Source organism: Helianthus annuus, chromosome 3, assembly GCF_002127325.2.
Source record: "Helianthus annuus cultivar XRQ/B chromosome 3, HanXRQr2.0-SUNRISE, whole genome shotgun sequence".
In the NCBI taxonomy this organism is placed as follows: Eukaryota; Viridiplantae; Streptophyta; class Magnoliopsida; order Asterales; family Asteraceae; genus Helianthus; species Helianthus annuus.
Genome location: NC_035435.2, coordinates 112,641,825 through 112,661,807, shown reverse-complemented (window position 1 = coordinate 112,661,807; position 19,983 = coordinate 112,641,825). Strand labels below are relative to the sequence as shown.

Here is a 19,983-nt window from a genome sequence, read left to right as displayed (position 1 = left end):
GGGGCCCTTCAAAGTGACGGACGCCCTGCTGTACCGAGACGCACTCAACGGGAGCAACTGAAGCATTGGCAGAGAAATAGGAGGATGCTGGTATGTTATTTTTATTTAGAGTAAAATGCCATTTTTGTCGCTGAGGTTTGGCCAGTTTTGCCACTTTCGTCCAAAGGTTTGTTTTTCCGCATCTAGATCCAAAAGGTTTGAAATCTTGCCATTTTTAAAGTGATTATTTTTAATAATTTAATTACAAGACGTTTATGTGACAACCCTCACTAAACCAGGTATCCGTACGACTTAATTAATAACTAATTACTGCTTAATTACTGTGCTTACCTGAAATTGTGGATAAACTGCTACTTGAATGTTGATACATGTACATACCTGCATCATACTTTATTTACTGTCACTACATTATGTACATGCTGAACCTTAGTGACAAACATGATGCACAAAAGCACAGTAGCACAATGAACGGATAACCTATTGAACGTGCTGTCATAACCAGCACCAGGCAGATACTGCCTCTAAGGCCTGTATGAGCCCGAGATAGTTAACTACACTAATAGTGAGTGTGAAGATACAAGGGTTGTAGAACTGCGTCTCTAGGAATAAGTTACAGTGACAGGATGTGCCTAAAACGTACTCTAAGTACAAAATTCAGCACATTAACTAAAAATTCAGCATTTGGTTAACTTATAAAGTGCCAAAACATGAGAAAAATGTTACTAGACACTTTCCAGAGTGTCGGGAATAAGTTGTGTCACTAAAAATAATAATAACGACACTTTAAAGCTTTGTTTAACGCTTTAACGGATTACTATCCAACCGAACAACCGGACTTTACCCGGGACATGAAAATATTACCGTTAACATTATTTATCTTTTTCTGAGCCAGTTGGGGTCCCTGAATACCCTAACACCCACTGTAATGCACAACACACTAGTAACCGGGTTAATCACTTAACTAACTAAATTTAACTTAACTTTCAACTAACTAATGGTTGGATTTGAACTAAACTACCCCCCCCTTGACCGAACTCGGTCACATTGTGACCTCCTTGTGTACTTGATGATTATTTTAATCTCCTTTGTCTAGTATCAAGCCTACACATGAACCATTGGATCATAATCTCATGAAATGTCTATAAGTAGTAGACATAATCCCACATGATCATTCACTTAACAACTCTCAACAACACTCCCTCTCTCTCTCTCAAAGGCTCTCGGCTGAACACCCACACTTGCAACCATCCATCTTTCGATTTCCTTCAAGCCATTCCAAGATCATTCAAGTGTCAAGGATCACCTACAAGGAAGCTCGGTGCATTCGGAAGGCGAAGGACCTCAACTCATTGCTTTTATCCACTCATTTTGCGTCTAGATTCTTCCCTAGCCTCGAGCTAGTAGTAAGTTGCTTGAATCACCTTCTCGAACTATTTTAAGATGGTTAAAATGATATGTAACGGTTAAAAGTCATGAACATGCAAGATGAAGTATAAACGTCTACTAAAGATACTAAAAGTGATGGTTAAAAGCTTGTTTGTTGTGTAAATCTTGTAGTATTTGATTTGTGTAGTTATTTAGGCCCGATCTATGTTGTGGTAGCTCGGATCATCATTTAAACCGGGTTGGTCATGATCATGGATTATGACATAAAGCTAGTTCAAGTGTAACAAGGCTTAAATGATGAAACTCTACCACACGCGAAACTTGAACTTGTGTAAAAATGATTTTACTTACGGAATAGTGTTTAAAACTAGTAGATCTACGGATCTACAAGCGGTATTTTCAAAAGACCGGGTGTCAAAGAAACCATGTTTTCTAAAGACGGATCTTACACTAACAAGAATGATTTTTAGAACACACAAGTGTGTAAACACTTGTGTAGCACAAAGTTTCGACAAAATAACTATTTTTGTAAAAGATGACGAGAAGTTGTAAAGACGGAATTTCTCTAAAAACGAGGTTTTTACGAAATCAGATTGCTTTATATAAAGATCCACTAAATGTAATGGGATTTACTTCATATTTTTGAATAAATCACAAGTTCATGAGATTCTTGCGATTTACATGTTTATCGACTAGTTTGTTGTTCTGAACGTTGTTTTGATTGAATGAGAAGATTGTTGGATTGATTTGTAAAAGAAAATGATACGCTTGAAAGCGTGGCCACCTCCCGTTACAAAGGAAACTCTGGCGAAATTTTTCCAAAAACCTAACACTTAGAATTATTTTCACCACAAGTGTTAGAAATACTTTTCGACTTGTTTTCAAAATATAAGTTTCGCCACGACTTTATTTACAAAATATCGAAGGTGGGATTTTAACAAAAATTAAACGTTATAAATATATATCTAGTAAATATATTTTTCACAACGTTACTTGTCATTATTTGTGAAGATACATAAATATTATTTTTAGGGTAAAAATAATATTATCGAATGTTAACGAATCCAAAATAATACGAACGCCTCTACGATAAATATAAGTTACACCGGTAATTATTATTACCACTCGATCATTAAAACGTAACTTACGCATTTTAAGAAAATATGACTGAACGCGTACTTTGTCAAGATATTATTTTGGGAAAATTCTATGTAATAGAAAATATAATATTTTTGAAAAGAATATTTATATTTTGGAGTTAGAAATAAAATATATTTCAAGTGAGACTTAATATATTTCGAAGCACATGTATTAAATCCCCCATCCTTGGGAAGGAAAATAATTACCAAGTATATACAGAAAGTAAACACGAAATAGTTGTCTAACTATTTCCCAAAAACTTAAACCATAAAGCTAAGGCACGGCCGTCCGTCTAATAGAGTTAGTACATGTAGGTCGTCGCACAGCTGCTTGATTTGGAGGTATACTTTGTAGAGACGCACCACAGTGAGTTCATGTCCCCCTTTCTCTTAACTGTTTTCAGTTTTATAAACTGCGGGGGTGAAATACATGTTACTATGATTACAAGTACTTTATACATGGTATGGTTAGCGTAAGGAGGTTTACTACTTAGATCATGTGAGTGGGTAGGAGCAACATGAGGTCATTAATCCTCATGGTAGGACCGAGGGACAGGAGCGGTAGATCTATCTGGGTGTAGCGAGCCCAGCCCTAGGCCAAACTAGAAACGGACCTCGGGGTGACTTTGTGCCCGACGCATAAATCCGCTAGGTTTGAGTCTCCCTACTTGCACTTCACACATATCAATGGCCTTGCAAACCATTGGTGATCTCTTTTTCCTTATTTGCTATATACCAGGATTTTTATACATACAAAGGTTTATTTACTCACTTACACATGAACTCGCTCAACATTATTGTTGATTTTTCAACTTACATGTATTTCAGGGAATTAAAGGATCTGGCGCGGTATGACACGTTTTCCCGCTGCACTAGTTACGAGGTCATCCGGGTTTAGGGAATGTGACTCTTTCCTGGACAAGTCGCAGTCCTTAAACTGTGTTTATGTTATGTCGATGTTTATGTTTGTTGAACAATGTTTATGTCGTTAGGATGTGTTTCCGTTGAGACAATGTTGTTGTACTTGGTTTTTAAAACTTAATTAAATGGATGATCTTGCATGGTTTTTATTCATATAGCTTTGTTATGGTTAAGCTATGGTATTAAGAAGTCACACCAAATTAACCACGCTTCCGCAAAGCCAGGGTGTGACAGTTTAGGTGTTCTTAATTGTAGTTGTTCTTGATTGAAACTTTAGCGATTTTAGTTGGTCTTGATTTGGGTTGTTCAAACTTATTGGAATTAATTGTTGAAAAGGAGGAGTTTGGTTGTTTGCGTAAGTTAATAGTCTGATGGTTGCAGCCGGTCTATCGACCAAAAAGATGGTTATGGTGAAACCAAAGAGGATTAGTGGTTGATGTCAACAGGATCGATATAGAGGAAATTAGGATTGGAAATGGAAAAATCAACTCGAAAAGGGTAATGGTTGCTATTGAATGCAATATGTTTGATGATCTATTACGTACATAAGGAGCAGAAATCGTTTATGTTCAGTGTTTTTGTTTGAACGTTAATTAGTAGTACTAGATCTTAGACTTAATATAGGGACTTTATTCAAATAATGACACTCAGCATCTTAATTTTTTGCAGCTAAGTTTTTGGTTAACGAAAAGAAATGCCATACGGTGGGCGACTGTGATAGGTGGTAACACAATCGAAAAACTGTAGTAGCCATGGTCAATGTACAACCTCACGAGGATACCATGTAAATTATGATTTCTCACATATTTCCCCCTTTGGTTTATCTGAGCATGTCTATCACACTGAATTAGATGTCACATTTTTTTGAGTTAAATAGGAAGGGTTTGGAAATTTAGGACTACACCACATTGCCTCCATTATGGAACTTTTTAGAGCTGCTAATATAGGTGACCAAATTTTAACTGTTAAATGACTTTGAATCAAGACTAATCTTTCTAGGATGGGTCAAAAAAGCTTTGTGACCTTGACCCTAAGGCAGTTGCTATAATCACTAAAATTGAAGTTATAATAACTAAACTGACAACTGGTGGAGTTGATGAAGGATCCAACAAAAGGGTGGGGAAACAAATTTGGTATGTTAGTGTTACCCACATACTACCACAGAAGTGGGTCAGATCTATTGGAATATATACCAGGGCGGTGGAGAAGACACGTTGGATCCGACCCACTTCTGTGCCCTTCAACAACCCTTCGACTTTCAAGGTAATATATTTATGATATTGTCAATATATAAACAGGCCCAATGTTAAACTTTGAAGCTTATCTTCTTAGAACTACCAAACTAATAAATAATGTTGTGGATCTATATATATGTACCTGTATTGCAGAATTTGCACAAACCTAAAGCTCTGCCTCCGTTTACCTTTAATGACTTCCTTATTTTTAGTGGAAAGAAACCCTCGGTCTCTAAAGCAAGGATTGAAAGCATTGATTGAAGGCAACATGGTAAGTTATTCGATCCTTAGTCTGATCCACGTATATTTTTAAAATTAATTTGTGTTTCATATATGTTTAATCTTGATTTACAATTCGGTTAACCTTTCAATTGGTATCCGGTGTTTTGTTTAGAAACAAAGGCCAAAGGCACGCAGGAGAGACATGTTAATATAGATGGACTGGATGAGCTTTCTAAAGTTGCTCAAGTATGTTTATGACAAAAAATACATATTCTCCTTCTTAATGTTTATTTTGTAATCTATAACTATCATAGATAGGTAAAGTGGGCAGGCTGGCTCAGGTTGTGTGTGTCATGGTCTAAATTCATTTATTTTTTCATGTCTTCGAATGTCACTGGCATAACGGGTTGGTTGGGTTGGGTCGGGTTGGGTTGTGCGTTAGTATGGACAAGATGCTTGGGTTGGGTTTCAGATGTTATGCATTCATCAATTTCTTTATAAGAGACACCCGTGTTGATATTCATTTCTTTCTAAGTAATTTGACAGCCATAAGCAGTTCTATATCTTATAGAAGTGGTATATTTTCTTCCCTTTCGTATTGATATACGTTATTCTACTTGATATTTATTCCAGAGATGTGAAGTTTCTAAAAAGAGATTATGGTTATCCTCTGAAACTTCTGACTTCTTTCCTCCAACAGAACTCTTGAGTTCAAGTTTTCTTCATGTTGGCTGTAGAAAATGGGTAGTAATGTGTTCTTCATCTTACTCTTCAGAATATGATGAACTTTCCCCTTGTATATTGTTACCATGCTAGAGGTGTGGGGTTATCATACATATGAGGGGTTAAGTAGAAAATGCAATGATAATGCCCCGCCCTACTTTTGGTTAACTTATTCCTAAGCTGAGAACTTATGAGCTTAAGACGCGGTTAAAGCAATAAGGAAGTATGGTAGCTGAATTATAGATGGTGCTCAACTTTGGCCATTAAAATAAGCTGAGATTTTTGGCAAAAGTAAATACATAACTGACTTATGAAATTTTAAGAGTTTGTTATCGACATATTGTATAGCTTAGCGTTAGGTTTTTCATATTCCAGATTTTATTCAAGATTGTCCTTTAAACCTCCTAAGAACACCTTTTTGGTGCCGCTGGTGATCCAAGTGTTTCTTGCTAACTCTTATATTCATGCCTATTTATTATGAATGTAAATGTAAATTTGATATGAAGTTCTTAATAAAAAAATAATAAATGCGATATGTATTTTACATAACTTTTTCATTTAAATTTTTTTTATTAACCTAAAGACGTATCACACGGGTTCGGTTTGCTGAAAAAAGATTGAGATGTATTAGCTTTTGGAAGGCATGTGAATTATAAGCCTGCCTTTGAAGTCGTTTTGTATGGATCAATGAACTTTTTTGGTCAAAGACCATCTAGACTTTTTGACCCTGTGTATAATACAATATTTTTTATGAACATTATTTTCAGTAATTTTCTCAAGATAGAGGTTCTTAATGGGGCATGTTTAGTTTGGTGTACGAGTAGTTTATTGCTATAACCAAACAGGTTTGGAATTTTCTCATGGTACACATTTATAAGAACTTTCATGAATTATAATATTAACTATTGTTGTTTTCTTAATTTATTTTATATGGTGTTGGACCACAATAGTTATTAAAGTGCTTTGATTGAAATTGTGATAGTATTTTTACAGGTGGTTGTGTCACGGCGTAGACAAACTACGGACGCCAGACAATGGTGATTAGCAATGATAGTTGCTCGGTTGGTTTATTCGTAGATGTTTGGAATGTGTATGAATCGATTACGGGGTTGTTTGGGATAAAGGAAACAGTGGGCATGAGTGAGTCAGTTCAGTCAAGGCTGGTCAAATTTGGCAAGATGGCATGTGTCTTTATTTTATTATTGGCTGATACAAGTTTGCGATGAATGCTTTGCTTCATTTTTTGTATATAATTATATATAAACAAAGTGTTAGTGATATTTTTATTAATAACAAATGTTATAATGTTGGGCTTAATTGTTTAGTACTTCTGTATACTACAATGTGGTTACTATTATTTTTCATTAATTATAGTATTCACTATTTTTATTTTCTTAATTTATTTTATTTTATATGGTGTTGGACAACAATAGTTATTAAAGTGCTTTGATTGAAACTATGGTAGTATTTTTTCAGATGGTTGTGTCGTCTTTAGGCGGCGTAGACGAACTACGGACGCCAAACAATGGTGATTAGCGATGGTAGTTGCTCGGTTGGTTTACTCTGTACCGTTTACGGGGCTGTTTGGGATGAAGGACGAACTACATGGTATATTTATATTAATTAATATATATAGATGTATATTTATTTTTTAGATATAAAAATTCACAACCTGGGAGTATTCCCGAGTTATAACCTAGTTAATATATATATAAATGAACACTAACACTCACAATCATTTTATAACATAATTAATGCACTCACAAATATATATAGGGGAATTGTTGTGAATTTTTTTTTTTTTGAAAAAAAGGCGGTGTATTAAAAAACCTTAAGCAAGATGCTCAAGCAAGGTACAAACAAAAGGAAAAGACAACGAAAATACAATACACTTACGCTACAAACTAAAACTCCTCCATAATTCCCATGACATTCCCAATAGCCCTGCCCGATTATCGACCCACGAGTACGAAGTAGATTTAATCTCTCCAATAGCTTTTGCCAACGATGAAGATTTGTTTTTGAAGATGACTTCGTTTCTCATTCGCCAGATGATCCAACAAGTAGCCGCCACCACTGTGTACACTGCCCTTTTGAGTTTCTTTTCACCTTTGTAAGCGTCAATGAATTCCAATAATTGCACCACACTTAGAATGTATCTCGGAAGTTGAATTTTCATCCATTGAAACACCACCGACCAAATTTGTTGTGCCCATTCGCAAGTGATGAGAAGATGGTTGACCGATTCCAGCTCCTTATTGCACATAACACAGTTTACGGAGGATAGATTCAGCCGACGAATCTGAAGAGCTTCTTTTGTTGCGATTCGGTCTAAGACCACTCTCCATAGGAAGCAATTCACCTTCTTGGGAATCCAATGCAGCCAATTTAGGACCTTAGTTTCATTAATTAAGGTTATATCATCAAGTTCCTCCCTTACTAAACTGACTTGAAAGTCCACCAACTTTTCTTCCTTCTTCCACCGCCACACGTCTGGGGTTTGCCGAACAGGGACCTTGCTTACCACAGCCAAACACTCGGCCCATTCATCTTTGACCGCATCCGTAGACAAATCGTTGCTACTGCCCCAGAACCATTCTATATTACCTTGGTTTAGTTTGTATCGATCCAAAACCCTGCATCTTTTTTCGCTTTCAATTGCATATAGGTTAGGGAAAAGTTCGTTTAAGGGTCTATTTCCAGCCCACCGATCCAACCAAAAGAGAGATTTATCCCCTTTTCCCAGATCCGGGAACATTCTTTCACCAACAATTATCGGCTGATTAGCCGTGATCCGGCCCATATTCACAATAGCTTTCCATACACCTCCTAGAGAATTTTTTATGGGGATTGCAAATTCTTTTCTTGTTCCGCCGTGTATAGCCGAGATTACCTTAGCCCACAGTGCGGAGGTTTCGTTTTTAAAACGCATACACCATTTAATCATCAAAGCTTTGTTTGTTGATTCGATACTGCCAATGCCCAATCCGCCTTTGTTTTTTGGAGCTACTACCTTAAACCAAGGAACCCAACTGACTTTGTTTTTTTCCATGCATCCACCCCACAAGAATTTACGACGTATTTTTTCCAACTGTTTCACCACTTGAATTGGTGCACAATATAATGAGAGATAATAGGTTGGAAGATTACCTAATACGGCTTGAACGAGAGTGACCCTTCCGCCAAATGATAGAGTTCGAGCCTTCCATAGTGTGAGCTTTTCCTCGAATCTTTCAATGATCGGCTTCCAGTTCTTGACCAACCCCATGTTTGCACCAACAGGAAGTCCAAGATAAATGAAAGGAAGCTTACCCGATTTACATTGTAGGATAGATGCCATTTGATCCACGGTCTCGTCTGATACTCCTACTCCAAACAACTGACTTTTGGAAAAATTTACTTTTAAACCAGATGATAGATGGAAGCATCTTAGTAACCTCGAAAGATTAGAGATATTTGCATCCGTCCATTCACCGACAAATAATACATCATCTGCATAGAGTAAATGAGAGACGCTTGGGCCCCCATTTGGTAGTTTACAACCCGTGAATAAACCGTTATCACATGCCCTAATGGTTGCAACGTGCAGGGCTTCCATTGCAAGGATGAACAATAGCGGAGATAAAGGATCTCCTTGACGGACACCGCGTTCAATGCAGAATTCCTTTGACGGCGAGCCATTGATCAAAATGGAGGATCTAGATGTTGATAAGATACCCGAGACCCATTTCCTCCACAATGCAGGGAAACCCATTTGCGAGAGAGTTGATTCTAAAAAATCCCAGCTGATAGAGTCAAATGCTTTTTCGAAATCAACCTTGAACAACATCATGTTCTTTTTTGACTTTTTACACCAAGAAATTAATTCGTTGATAATTAGCGGACCCTCCAAGATGCTCCAACCCTCGATATATGCCGTTTGAGTATTGCTTACCAGAAAACCCATCACTTTTTTGAGCCTTATTGCAAGGATTTTTGAGATTAACTTCGATATGCAACCTATGAGATTGATCGGACGAAATTCACTTATAAGTTGAGGGTTACTTACTTTTGGTGTTACGCCCTAACACGTTTAACCTTAAAGATAACGCAGCGGAAAAAGGAGCTTTAAAATTTCTTTCTTTTTAAACGTCTTGACTTACTTGAAGTAAATTTTTAAAGTGACACTGTTACACTGAACACTCCCCTTGAACTTATTTACAAATAGAAATATAAATTATATTTATGACATTACTTATTCAAACACTCCCGTACAATATAACTTAAGACTCGGTCTTCGATCTTCACTTTTCAGTAATCCTCCGTGACTCATACAACCTGCATCCACACATACATTCATAACATTAGCACGCATTATATAAACTAGATTCATTCTCGTACGCTTCTCATTTCATTGTCTTCCTAACTTTAAACATTCCATACGCGTATGCATTACCAAATGAGGCTTCAATAATGTACCTGCAATGCTTTTCATTCTCAAGGCACGCTGTTAATAACGTTATTACTTAACACATCTAAATCATGGCTGCATATATTCCTATATGCATACATACACGTCTATGTACATACACGCCTTCCTATGTTTCTACGTACATACGTACACTTATACGTACCTTCATACATACCTATATACACCTTCGCATTCGCTCCTACATCCCTACTTACACATTCAAGATCTTACATATCACTACATACACGTATATTAATCACATGGGACCTAAACTTAGATTTATAGCCCAAAAACATTAAAGGCACGATCAAAACCATGCTTGGGAGATCCACCGTAGTCCACGGTTAACATACCGGAACCTACGTTCCAAAAATTGACTTAAATAACAATTTACAGCATTTTGGACATGGGGAGGGCGTCGGCGACGGCCCTAGGGGGCGTCGGCGACGGCCCTTGGTTTTACGCGTAGCCCAAACTCTCCGTAGACAGCAAGATAAGGCGTCGGCAAAACTGCATTTTCCATGAGGCGTCGGCGACGGCCCCTATGGGCGTCAGCGACGGCCTCTAGATTTGCCATTTTCTTGCTGTGTTGTTTTCGTCGATCGTACGCACTAAAACTTGCGTAACTTTTGATCCGTTTATCCGATTAACCTCCCGTTTCTTCCTACATGCTTCTAATTTCACATTCTATCATATGGACTTGGAATCCCATATCCGATTTAAGGAAATTCCTATCTTACACGCTTCCGCCTTATTATTCTTTATCTAACTATTTGACCCGTTCGTGCTTTTACCAACATAATCTGATTATTTGACCACAATGCCATATGGACTTAATAATTTTATTTTCGACTATCATGAAAGGTTAAATTCTCGGTTGCCTTGCATCCTCTTAACTCACTTTCGCTCAAAGGCTTATTTTGACCCGTTATGGGTATTTGCGCATTAAATGGTCTATGGCATATAAAACTCTATACTTCGCTTTTATACTTGACCAAGACACTACTTGAATCAAATAGTTTGTTTCCAAACGACTTTTAAGGTCATTTGGCCGAAATACCCATCAAGGGCGTTTTTGTCAATTTAGCCCTATCCTTAATAACAAAGGACTTTCTTGCCTAAGTAACCAATCCTACTACTTAGCTATCATTCTTAATCACACATATCATACTCGGATAGTTGCTAAGATCCGTTTAATACTTCATTGATATCATACCCATTCATTCCTCTATGACCTCAATTATCATAATAATTAGATTGCACATGACTTTACATAAACAACTAAGAAGTAATTATAGAAATTACTTACCTCGTGCATCCGGGTTCGTATCCGATTCCTTGTCTCCTCTTGACCCGTTAGCCTTTCATGCTTGAGTCCGTCTTGACATGATTCCTATACTTTCATGTCACCAAATCACATTTTCGTTAGCATACATCATTGTACATGTTAACGATCATATCAACCGCATATTTCACATTTGACTTTCTTTAGTCAAAATTAACAAGCATAAGACATATAATCAATTTCATATCCTTTCAAACTAATGTAATTCATCATGTCATCACAAATAACGCGTATTAACATAACATGTACCATGCGACTTCCTATGATCCTACCTTTAAGACAACAAATCAAATCATGCTTCCTATGCGTAGACGCGTTGTTGACTTTCGGAAGTCAACGGTTTAACATATAACTTATGACATAACCCCATATATCCGTATTATTATTTTAGGCTACACAAGCATCACTATATATATATATATATAACAATCATGATGAAATATGCTTACATCCACACGATCACCTAACTACATACACATACTTTCACATGTTAATGCTTTCCTTATCTCACATTTGACCATCACATACAAGGTGAGCCTATTTAAACGAAGTCATAACATCATTACTAGCAAGTTCACATGTTTTGTATTTAGTGTACATCAAATCCTACATTACCAATAAGAAATTGATCCAATACATGATGTGCATCCTCCTCGTTCAAGCATATGGTACAAGCTCCTAATGCACATTTCCACCCAAATGATATCATCAACAACACCTTCTCATGAATTCCTTCTACTACGCGTCTCTTATATTCAACAATCATTAATTATATCATTACCATACTCAACACATATTCATTCATTAGTTGGCATGAAATTTCCCACACTATCCTACACTAGGCATTTCATCAAACACTTGGTGTGCGTACACCGTTTGATGCACAATGTACAACTAAATCATGCTTTCATTCCTATTTCTTATCTTCCTTCATCATCACCACTAAGAATTTCTTTAATTTCATTCCATCCTTCAATCTAACCTATATTCATGCATCACACACTAACTAGTTCATAATATTTAGACAAATTTCACAACTACAAGATCATCACATAACATCATACTACTTGAACAAGTGGGTTTTGCTTCAAACCATGAAATTACTCAAAATCACACACAACACAAATTCTATTTGGTGATTCTAATTCACAATCTTGCTTAATTTTATATCAATTTACGAATTGATCATAACCCATCTTGTCAAACATCATCAAAACATAAAATTCGACTTACTTGGTGTGAAGAACACTTGGGTGGTCAAGAATCTTGGTTCATGCATTAGTTTTGAGCCAAATTCCTCCCTCAATTTGAAGAATTTAGGCTGATTAGGGTTTTTGTTCTTCCCCTGCCCTTTCTCTCGATCGCACACCATCACCAAACACTGACTAACTTTTGGTCAAGTGTTTTATTTATACATTTTTCATTTTAACCCCCTTATCTTTTATAACATGGCAATTTATTTCATTTTACATACAAACTTGGTTAACTTCATGTGCACATGTGTTTTATACTTTCCATAGTTTATAAAACTTTACTAATAGTAGAATTCTATATTTATCATTTCTTTTCGCTAAATATTACGATTAAAGCATTTTAGTATATCTTACGAAATTTGGGGTGTTACAAGTCTACCCCCCCTTAAAGAAGGTTTCGTCCCCGAAACCTTTCTCGTTCTTACTCTTACCCTTCTACTGTACTTATTCAATGGGCACGTTACAACCTAAGTCATTCGGGTCTTTGCAAAAGTCTTAATCATGAATAATCATGATGGTACACATTGTCCTTATCTTCTTAAATTAGTAATTTACCTTCATAATAACACGAGGTCAGGGTCTGGTCCAGAGCTCTTATTAGTGTCTTTTACTTTATATTGCTAGTTTCTAGTACATACTATCACTAGCATTTCACTCATCGAATTTGTTCCAATTGTATACAATTATTAATCGTGCAAACCCAAGTCTATGGCTTGTTTCTAACTTCCTATTTACGCATATTACATTCACATATTTGCTAATCGAAATAAATCGATTTATTTCATTCTACTCATACATCATATGCTATCTTTCATTTTGTTCACTACGAGCCATCCCAAACATTCCATTACTATCGTTACTTCCGATCATCCTTAAGCTCATAGGAGGGGCCGATATATTATCGTACACATGCTATAATCACTCAAAGATTTATTATTACAACTAAAATCACACTTCTTTTATCCGTACTTATCATGAGGACTAAGCATTATTTCCGTGGTTACTATTGTCAATTATGCCATGCGTATCTTTTCTACAAGATCTTGTTCAAATGAACATGGCCAACAAGCCGAGCATCAAGGTTAGCATTTCTTAACGATACTCGTCGTCTCGTATATTCTATCATAATTTCCACAGTTATGATCGTTCAAGTTCAGTACCACTAGTTCACATAGAACATCAGTCAATATGTAACTTTCTATTTAGCATCCACAAGTTAAACCATTTACTAACCTTGCTAATTTGGCACCGACCAACGTGTAACAACCCGAGTTGACTCGCTCCTTCACGAATCCGTATCTTAACAGGGTTGATCTTATCCATCTGGTATCATGAACTTCCATTCATGAGCATTCTTTCACCGTCCTCGGTAGATTCATTGCATCATAATTTCTGCCAATCTCATTATAAAATTAGGGGTTTACACACTTCATTCGATTTTATTTAAACATGATGTTTATCACATGACCTCGTTTATACATCAATACTTTATCAATTCCTTCTTAAGACATTAGTGTGCTAGACCTATTCATAACAGGTCAATACATGGCCATTTCTTAATATATCATTCTTGTTATTTTATATATATATATATATATATATATATATATATATATATATATATATACATATCGAGGTACATGTTTTAAATCCGTCCCACGGATTTAAATGTAACATCCATACCCTTCATTCCTTCTATGTTTGAATCCATCTAGCGGCTTCAAACATATCATTCGTACCTTTTCTTCCTTACATGTGTTTTAACAAAAACTTAAAGTTTTACTTGCCTTTAGCAACTAGGCTTTAAGGTTAGTCATCTTAGTTGTCGAATCATAATTACTTCATTTTAGTTCTATCCATATATGAGTTTTCTTCTTCCTTACACATTCAACTGCCCAAGTAAATGGGGTTCGGCATAAACACTCTCAATGAGAGTTAAGCATACACATTCGATTACCCAAATAGTTGGGTTTCGGCATAAACACTCTCAATGAGAGTTAAGCATACACATTCGATTACCCAAATAATTGGGTTTCGGCATAAACACTCTCAATGAGAGTTAAGCATACACATTTGATTACCCAAATAATTGGGTTTCGGCATAAACACTCTCAATGAGAGTTAAGCATACACATTCCATTACCCAAATAATTGGGTTTTTCGCTTTTAATCATAACTTCTTCTTTCAATCCGTATAACGGATTAAGCTTCTAACATTCATTAGAGCATTCGAAATCACCCGTTCAAAACGGATGGTAGCTCATTCTTATTCGACTTGTTCGCTAGAACCAGTCGACTCGCATAACTTTTTATAACCTTCGTTAGTATAACCAAATCCGCAATGGATTTGCTATTTCGCATTCGCTACAACATAGCGCCCACCTGCTACCCAGTTCTACCGGGCATACCTGCAATAATTGCCACGGTCTCACGAACGTCATATGCTTCTTGCGTACTGGCCAGGTGCGCAATCCACACACTAGTTTCGTGCCTTCGTGTAATCATCGCCTTACGCCCGAAAGATGGGTTTCAGTTTCGTGCATATTTCTAACACTTCCCCAAGACCACATCATGGTCTTTCGTTTAATAATTACCCTCCCAAGGAGACCCTTTCCTTTTTATTTTGACATTGGTACTCATACATATTAGTATTGTGTACCTGGGGTTAATTTGCCTAGTTGCACCTTCGCCCGCCTTGGCGTTCATCCTATCCTGCATTCACGGATCACCCTCTTCAAACTCTTAAGCTTACCTTGCACATAACATACTATTAGTTTCCTTCAAATACATAATCTAATACATACTTACATTCGCTTTTGCATTTAGGCCTCGATCGAGTCTTAGATTGTACGGGTTCTTGGTCAAGAGAGCACACCGGTTTGAGTTCAAGTATTTACCTCCTGTTACTTGATTCTCTCAAACCAGGGCTCTGATACCAACTTGTTACGCCCTAACACGTTTAACCTTAAAGATAACGCAGCGGAAAAAGGAGCTTTAAAATTTCTTTCTTTTTAAACGTCTTGACTTACTTGAAGTAAATTTTTAAAGTGACACTGTTACACTGAATACTCCCCTTGAACTTATTTACAAATAGAAATATAAATTATATTTATGACATTACTTATTCAAACACTCCCGTACAATATAACTTAAGACTCGGTCTTCGATCTTCACTTTTCAGTAATCCTCCGTGACTCATACAACCTGCATCCACACATACATTCATAACATTAGCACGCATTATATAAACTAGATTCATTCTCGTACGCTTCCCATTTCGTTGTCTTCCTAACTTTAAACATTCCATACGCGTATGCATTACCAAATGAGGCTTCAATAATGTACCTGCAATGCTTTTCATTCTCAAGGCACGCTGTTAATAACGTTATTACTTAACACATCTAAATCATGGCTGCATATATTCCTATATGCATACATACACGTCTATGTACATACACGCCTTCCTATGTTTCTACGTACATACGTACACTTATACGTACCTTCATACATACCTATATACACCTTCGCATTCGCTCCTACATCCCTACTTACACATTCAAGATCTTACATATCACTACATACACGTATATTAATCACATGGGACCTAAACTTAGATTTATAGCCCAAAAACATTAAAGGCACGATCAAAACCATGCTTGGGAGATCCACCGTAGTCCACGGTTAACATACCGGAACCTACGTTCCAAAAATTGACTTAAATAACAATTTACAGCATTTTGGACATGGGGAGGGCGTCGGCGACGGCCCTAGGGGGCGTCGGCGACGGCCCTTGGTTTTACGCGTAGCCCAAACTCTCCGTAGACAGCAAGATAAGGCGTCGGCAAAACTGCATTTTCCATGAGGCGTCGGCGACGGCCCCTATGGGCGTCAGCGACGGCCTCTAGATTTGCCATTTTCTTGCTGTGTTGTTTTCGTCGATCGTACGCACTAAAACTTGCGTAACTTTTGATCCGTTTATCCGATTAACCTCCCGTTTCTTCCTACATGCTTCTAATTTCACATTCTATCATATGGACTTGGAATCCCATATCCGATTTAAGGAAATTCCTATCTTACACGCTTCCGCCTTATTATTCTTTATCTAACTATTTGACCCGTTCGTGCTTTTACCAACATAATCTGATTATTTGACCACAATGCCATATGGACTTAATAATTTTATTTTCGACTATCATGAAAGGTTAAATTCTCGGTTGCCTTGCATCCTCTTAACTCACTTTCGCTCAAAGGCTTATTTTGACCCGTTATGGGTATTTGCGCATTAAATGGTCTATGGCATATAAAACTCTATACTTCGCTTTTATACTTGACCAAGACACTACTTGAATCAAATAGTTTGTTTCCAAACGACTTTTAAGGTCATTTGGCCGAAATACCCATCAAGGGCGTTTTTGTCAATTTAGCCCTATCCTTAATAACAAAGGACTTTCTTGCCTAAGTAACCAATCCTACTACTTAGCTATCATTCTTAATCACACATATCATACTCGGATAGTTGCTAAGATCCGTTTAATACTTCATTGATATCATACCCATTCATTCCTCTATGACCTCAATTATCATAATAATTAGATTGCACATGACTTTACATAAACAACTAAGAAGTAATTATAGAAATTACTTACCTCGTGCATCCGGGTTCGTATCCGATTCCTTGTCTCCTCTTGACCCGTTAGCCTTTCATGCTTGAGTCCGTCTTGACATGATTCCTATACTTTCATGTCACCAAATCACATTTTCGTTAGCATACATCATTGTACATGTTAACGATCATATCAACCGCATATTTCACATTTGACTTTCTTTAGTCAAAATTAACAAGCATAAGACATATAATCAATTTCATATCCTTTCAAACTAATGTAATTCATCATGTCATCACAAATAACGCGTATTAACATAACATGTACCATGCGACTTCCTATGATCCTACCTTTAAGACAACAAATCAAATCATGCTTCCTATGCGTAGACGCGTTGTTGACTTTCGGAAGTCAACGGTTTAACATATAACTTATGACATAACCCCATATATCCGTATTATTATTTTAGGCTACACAAGCATCACTATATATATATATATAACAATCATGATGAAATATGCTTACATCCACACGATCACCTAACTACATACACATACTTTCACATGTTAATGCTTTCCTTATCTCACATTTGACCATCACATACAAGGTGAGCCTATTTAAACGAAGTCATAACATCATTACTAGCAAGTTCACATGTTTTGTATTTAGTGTACATCAAATCCTACATTACCAATAAGAAATTGATCCAATACATGATGTGCATCCTCCTCGTTCAAGCATATGGTACAAGCTCCTAATGCACATTTCCACCCAAATGATATCATCAACAACACCTTCTCATGAATTCCTTCTACTACGCGTCTCTTATATTCAACAATCATTAATTATATCATTACCATACTCAACACATATTCATTCATTAGTTGGCATGAAATTTCCCACACTATCCTACACTAGGCATTTCATCAAACACTTGGTGTGCGTACACCGTTTGATGCACAATGTACAACTAAATCATGCTTTCATTCCTATTTCTTATCTTCCTTCATCATCACCACTAAGAATTTCTTTAATTTCATTCCATCCTTCAATCTAACCTATATTCATGCATCACACACTAACTAGTTCATAATATTTAGACAAATTTCACAACTACAAGATCATCACATAACATCATACTACTTGAACAAGTGGGTTTTGCTTCAAACCATGAAATTACTCAAAATCACACACAACACAAATTCTATTTGGTGATTCTAATTCACAATCTTGCTTAATTTCATATCAATTTACGAATTGATCATAACCCATCTTGTCAAACATCATCAAAACATAAAATTCGACTTACTTGGTGTGAAGAACACTTGGGTGGTCAAGAATCTTGGTTCATGCATTAGTTTTGAGCCAAATTCCTCCCTCAATTTGAAGAATTTAGGCTGATTAGGGTTTTTGTTCTTCCCCTGCCCTTTCTCTCGATCGCACACCATCACCAAACACTGACTAACTTTTGGTCAAGTGTTTTATTTATACATTTTTCATTTTAACCCCCTTATCTTTTATAACATGGCAATTTATTTCATTTTACATACAAACTTGGTTAACTTCATGTGCACATGTGTTTTATACTTTCCATAGTTTATAAAACTTTACTAATAGTAGAATTCTATATTTATCATTTCTTTTCGCTAAATATTACGATTAAAGCATTTTAGTATATCTTACGAAATTTGGGGTGTTACATTTGGTATCAAAGTGATGAAACTCGAGTTGCATCCCCGACTCAATTCCCCATGAACATAAAAATGATCTAATGCCTTGACAAAATCCACCTCCATGATCTCCCAGAAACGTCTAATGAAACTGAACGTAAACCCATCGGGCCCCGGAGTCTTATCTCCCCCACAAGCCCATACCGCTTCTTTAATCTCCTCTTTAGAAAAACGTTTAACTAATAAGGCCGTCTGATCTAAGGATAGAACCTTGAAGCCATTGTTGATGAAGGTGGGTCTGTGATGATTTTCTTCTTTAAACAAAGCCTCAAAATAATTTTTTACCTCCTTCTTTAGTGATTCCGGTTGTGAGATCCATGTTTCATTGAAAACGAGACCGTTGATTCTGTTATTTTTCTGATGACTTTTTATAATGCCGTGAAAGAATGAGGAATTTTCATCGCCCTCTATTAACCATTTTACCTTAGCTCTTTGTTTCAAGTCCTCCAGATTATTTTCTTCTAGTTCCGCCATCTTATTCGCCCAAATTTCTCTACTTTGAACTTCTTCCTCCGATAGAGCAGTAGTCTCGGCTTTCATGTCAAGGGAGTCAATTTTCTTTGCGAGGTTACAAATAATTTCCCGGTCACGTAACCTTAACTTCCTGCACCATGGCTTGATGGCAGTTTTAACTTCCTTCAGCCGAGAGCTGAGCATTTTGTCAGGGGGGTTCGGATGTTGAAACTTAAGGTACGCGTTCTGCACGATTTCATGAAGACTATCCTCATTCAGCCATGAGTTGAAGAAACGAAAAGGGGGGTTCCCGAAGTTATCAGTTGTACATTTTAGGAGCAGGGGTCGGTGGTCGGACCGGTATCTGGGTAAACCAGTCAAAGATGCTGAAGACCAGTTGGATAGAAAAGTTCTACAGACTAGAATTCTGTCTATTTTGCTCAGCCGTTTCCCATCGTCCGATCTATGGGTATACATACATCCTAACATGTTGTACTCTGATAGACCCTCTGTACGAATAAA

The 19,983-nt window shown here is 36.7% G+C and overlaps 3 long non-coding RNA genes across 3 annotated transcripts; 1 reads left to right on the top strand and 2 right to left on the bottom strand.

The window, feature by feature from the left end:
• The first annotated feature begins 4,592 nt into the window (after nt 1-4,592).
• Nucleotides 4,593-5,295, top strand: LOC118490609. The gene is made up of 3 exons (XR_004889543.1): nt 4,593-4,709; nt 4,835-4,952; nt 5,076-5,295. It is a non-coding gene; the product is annotated as an uncharacterized LOC118490609 (long non-coding RNA).
• A 4,519-nt stretch (nt 5,296-9,814) lies between these two features.
• On the bottom strand, nt 9,815-12,782 carry LOC110927852. The gene is made up of 3 exons (XR_002585954.1): nt 12,655-12,782; nt 11,386-11,469; nt 9,815-9,943 (listed from the first exon to the last, which is right to left on the bottom strand). It is a non-coding gene; the product is annotated as an uncharacterized LOC110927852 (long non-coding RNA).
• A 2,953-nt stretch (nt 12,783-15,735) lies between these two features.
• On the bottom strand, nt 15,736-18,715 carry LOC110927849. Its single transcript, XR_002585953.2, has 3 exons — nt 18,588-18,715; nt 17,321-17,404; nt 15,736-15,878 (listed from the first exon to the last, which is right to left on the bottom strand). It is a non-coding gene; the product is annotated as an uncharacterized LOC110927849 (long non-coding RNA).
• Nucleotides 18,716-19,983: the final 1,268 nt, after the last annotated feature.